Here is a 5,318-nt window from a genome sequence, read left to right on the forward strand (position 1 = left end):
TCTGGAACACTCCCCTTACGTACCATTATTCTAGTTTGCAATGAACATGGACCGGGCCAAGGGGAAGTAGAGCAGGAAGATGGGGTACCAGGTGGGTGGGCAGAGCCTGGAGACCCTACTCCTGCCTCAGTAAGGGCCTTCTCCGGTCCCACCTGCTAGCTGACTCCCGCCCCCAACCCCTGACCTAGATCCAGTAGAGCCTAGGCATAGGGCAGGAGGAAGGGTAGGGACAATGGGCGGTGGTGGCACTCACCTGTGATCCCAGCACTCAGGAGGCAGAGACAGGCGGATCTCTGAGTTCAAGGCCAGCCTGGCCTACAGAGTGAGTTCCAGGACAGAGAAGCCCTGTCTTAAACAACAACAAAAGGGCAGGGAGAGGAGTATGGGCCCACATCTTGCAAGCAGCCCCTGCAGTGGATTGAGGATGTCACTGCTTCCTAAGGCATGGGCTTTCCACATCCCATGTTTTACAGACCGTATCTGGGGAGGGGTTGGGGAGACAGGAGTGGACACCGCAGCAAAGAGGGGCCTTGTCGTCAAATGCTCTACCACTGAGCTACACTCGCCAGAGAGGAATGCTGGCTGGTCGGCAGCACAGAGTGTTGGTTAGGGATGCTGGGCGGGGTCCCTGTGTTGAACGGAAGCTACACAGAATGGAGCAGCCTTAGGGATGGGGCCATCGGCACAACACCCTGCCCGAGCTGTCTGGACCACCCTGTCTGTGGCTTGTTCTGTGGGCTCTGCCTACTGGAAGTCACTGGGGTTCTGCCCCTGCCCTGGTAATCCACCACTGGCCTCAACAGCAGGGCGGGAGTGGAGTCACAGAGAGACAAATCATCTCAAAAAAAAAAAAAAAAAAAAAAAAAAAAAGGAAAGAAAGAAGAGGAAGATGGGGAGGAGAGCAGATGCTGAGGGGAACAGGAAGTAGGTAGACCTGATAAGAATTCGACACTGCACAGCTCTGTCTCCCAAAACATCTGAAGCCTTCCTATGTCTCTCTACCTGCCCCTGGCTACGTGTGTGCCCCCTGCCACTGCCTCGGGTCAAGGGTCCCGGGGCTGAGAGCTCTCTCAGCCCTGGCTTGGCTCCCAGTGAGTCACGTTATTTTGGGTTAGTTGCTCACCCTCTAGGCCTGGCCCTTCCACGTCCGTAAAGTGAGAAGCGGCTTCTTTCCACACCCTCACAACCCCCACCCCCACCCCACCCCGTCCCTGGGACTGGCACTGGCTTCCAACAACCTGGCTTGCAACCTGAGCAGAAAGTGGAGCGGGGCTGGGCCGCCACGGTGTGCAGCTGAAAGGAGCAGAGAGGAAGCGGCCAAGCTCACACCTCCTGCCCTCTCTCACCTGGGCAGCCTGCCGGAGATGGGGGCGGGGAAGAAGGGGACCACCTGCCACGGGAAGAGAAGGATGCCCAGCCTCAGCCATTGCCTCTGCCAGCTCACCCCCCTTTCTCTGTCCTCCCTCTCCAATGACGTCCTCGAGTATTCCGAGGTTCAGCTACCATCCACATACAATTCAGCCAGAATTGTGTAGAACCTTGCATCTGTCTTTCTCTGGCCGCCCATTGCTTCTTCTGAGGCCCTGATCAGGAATTCAGAGCAGGGAGCAGGGAGCACCCACAGTATGGCATCTCCCAGGCTGCACAGGAGGAGGTCCTGCCAGGACCACCCTCTGACCTCTGTGAGGCTCCAGCCCGACACCTCTGGGCTCCCTGAACACAACTCCTCTGGTACATGGCAGCCCAGTCCCCAGAGCTTCCAGCCTCCAGCTCTCTGTCCTCCCGATGCCCCTCTTCCTTTATTGTGTGCCTAGTCTCTAGCCAAGTCCCCACGACCCTGTTCGGGCTCTTCGTAGTCTTAGAAAACTTTCTTTTCATCCCCAAACCGTACAGAGATTTGTTAGTTACCCGGCTGAGTCATCACAGCGGTCCATGCATGGATGAGGAAATGAAGATCAAACAAGCATGCTTCACCCAAGGCCACTGCTGGGGCCTCAGAAAGCTGCCCCTGTCCCTGGGCTCTGAGCCTGCCACCAAATCCATCACAATGTCCACACGTTTGACCTCGAAGCTTCATCTGTCCCCTTCCCACACCCATCATACACCGCTTCAGACTAGACCCCTCCTTGTTGAAGACAAAACTGCTCCCCAGTTTCATCTTTGTGAAAGCTGTCTTTGAACGTGCACCGCACTCAAAAGCCTTGAAATTCCTCCTCTGTACCCACCTCCAACAAGTGTAACAACCATCCACCGGGCTGGGGATTCCAGGATGGGGCCCCAGCAGCTCCCCAACCAGGGAACCCCTTTTGGGTCCCTTCTCTTAGTAGGCACCAGTCCCCTTTGCTGTCCTGTCCCTCTTGTGCTGCATGGCCTGCTCAGTGAGGGCTGCTGACCTGAGTGAGATGGACAGCTCCTTGCAGAAAGGCCCCCCAGAGCGTCTCACACTGAAAAAGGCAGAAGCATGAGGGATAAGATGCTGCTGAGCCGCCTAAGGGTAGAAGCCAACGATTTCACTGAACACCATCACTGGAAGCCTTAAGACCTACCAATGGCTAACACTGAGGACTAACTGCAAACCGGATGTTCGGTTAAAACAGTGGTCCTCAAGCTTCCTAATGCTGCGACCCTTTAATACAGTTCCTCATGTCGCGGTGACCGCCACCATAAATTTATTTTTGTTGCTACTTCATAACCATAATCTTGCTACTGTTATGAATTTTAACATAAGTATCTGTGTTTTCTGACCAATCAAACCCCCTCCCCAAAGGGGTCTTGATCCACAGGTTGAGAACCACTGTCTTAAATGCTTTCTGCACATTGTCATTGAACCTCTCTGTGGGCCACTTAGACCAAGTCTAACACTGACCCTGTCTTTAAATACCGAGGAAACCGAGACTCTGGGAGGGGACCTCACCCGTCACGAAGCTTTGATGCAGGGTGCAGGACCTGATCTGGCCTATGCTTTGATCATCACACCTGTCTGCCTTTAGATGCCAGGGTACACACAGTGTCAGTGCCACTTGTACTGGTGACGCCAAATCATCTGAAAACAAGGATTTTTGTAACATTCCTCACTCACTCGAGTATTCTCGGATCACTCACCCTCAGTCCCCAAATGCTCTCTTAACCCACAGGTACATAGCAGTGTAAAACAACCCCAAATTACTCCTCTCTGTAATGGATACTCTAGTGGCAGGTGGAGATGGGGGACTGTTGGTGTTAGTTTTTTTTAAACTCTTTTATTTGCGTTTCTTTTATCTTTTTCTCCCTACTCCACCCCAATCCCTTCCAATATCACAACACCATGTAGGAGAGAGAGGGTTAGTGGGAGAGGGGGCATAGTTCTCTTAGTTGCTTCCTGCTGGTCAGGGCCGTCAGGTTCCTTGGAGCAAGTCCAGTCCTCATTTCAGGAGATCTCCAACTTGTCTCACAACAGCAACCAGGAGCAGCAAAGGGGAAGCAGGAGCAGCCTTGTTCTTTCTCTGCTCACTCTCTCTCTCTCTGGGCCCTGGCATTTATTCTTTCTCCAGGGTCCTCAGATTTAAACTATCTGCAGCTGGCAAAGAGCCCCTCTCAGAGCCCACATGAGGCAAATAGTCTGCTGCTGTGACCATCGGAATCAGCCACATCCCACACCTGGGACCAAAACAAACCCATGTTTATGTCCACAACAGGGGAGGGAGAGCTAAATAAAAACAGTGTAACTCTGAGGAGGTAACAATTGCCCCTGAAGAAGTAATGACAGATCGAAAATAAAGGGACGGTCCAATGTGCCCAGTGGGGCTGCTTGACTCTAAGATGAGGGAGACCCCACCATCTCCACTGAGACCGCATCTCAACGGCAGTGATGCAAGTGAAGAGTCGAACCTCCCCGTGCCCCGGGCAAGAGGTCCAGCAAGTCAAAGGCCCTGAGCCAAGTCAGTTTGCTCTCAGGAAGGGAGAGCACAGCCAGCATGGCGAAAGCAGAGTGTGGGGGAGATGAAGAGCATGTGGGATGCACACACATGATGAGCATGAAGCCAGGCTCTGCGTCACGCCGGCTGTCCCAGACATGGTAATAGCAACAGTGCACCGAGTGCATCACACTCAACCTGCTACAGTAATGTCAGTGATGAGGCAGACAGGGAATCCCACAGTTCCCAGACAGGCCCCACACTTAGGGCTCAGAAACCAGGTAGCAAAGGTAGTGAAGCCGGCACCGGGCTTCCTGAAGGAAGAATGCGAGTGCAGAGAGAGGTCAGCTGAAGCAGCAGTGCGGGGAGCCAGGGGCTACTTGGCAGAGGCGGGCTTGGGCTGCAGGGCCTGGGCCTGAGGTCCCTGAAAAGCAGAACGCTATGCGCTACTCCTTCTCTCCAGGTTTTATTTCCCAGGAGAGCTGACCCTTCGGACCTCGAGCTCTCAGCCCTGGGGCTATGGGAGACAGGAGAGAGCAATTCCTGCTCTGTTTCTCACAGCGCTCACCCTGGCAGGACTTCCCGTGTTCAGTGTGCTCTTGCCACCATTACCCATGGGGCTCACAATCGATGGGGGACAGAGTCCTGCTCTTAGCCCCCTGGGAGATGCTGCAGCTCAGGGAGGGTAAGAGCCCTGCCAAGGTCACACCGCCAGTGGGTGACTCAACTGGGACTTGAGCCCGGCTCTTGAGGTTGCGAATCACACAGGGGCATTGTGGGAACTGCTACAGAAAATGGGAATTCGTGTTGACTGCGCCCCAAGGACAAGGACAAGTGGGAGTCTGGAATGGGGAGAGATGAAATTGAAGTGATGGAGGCTCAGAAAAGGTACACAATGGAGGAGCGAGGGGCTTTTTTGAGACAGAGCTAGCGATGTCTCCGGAAATACCTGTCTCAACAAGGTTGAAAGAGACAAAGTGCACCCTCGTGATCGCGCCTGTGAGAAGGGGTCGGGGGCGCTATTGCTTCCATTTCACGGGCAGAGGAGGTGGCTGGGTACTGGCCGCAGCCCAGGGGCCCCGGAGAGTAGACAAGCTGTGCAGAACTTTCTCACACTACGGTGAACAATGAAATAGATACTGAGGGGGTGCTGGAGGAGACAAATCAGGCCATCCAAAGAGGGAGGGGAACAAGGCCGCCGCTGGTAGCCGGTAGCCGCTTGCACGGAGGCCCTCATACTGGCAGACAGCATCAGCGGAGTGTCAGGGAGTCCTCGTGCCTCCCCCGCGCCCCCTCTCCCTCCCCCCGTGCGGACCCATCCACCTGCTGCTCCACCCCGCGCGCAATGCTCCTAGGTCCCCTGGGGGTGGCTGAAGGAGGGAGGGGGCAAAAGAGGTGAAAGCGTGCACACACACACACACACAC

The sequence above is a fragment of the Meriones unguiculatus genome, chromosome 8 (genome assembly GCF_030254825.1).
Source record: "Meriones unguiculatus strain TT.TT164.6M chromosome 8, Bangor_MerUng_6.1, whole genome shotgun sequence".
NCBI lineage: Eukaryota > Metazoa > Chordata > Mammalia > Rodentia > Muridae > Meriones > Meriones unguiculatus.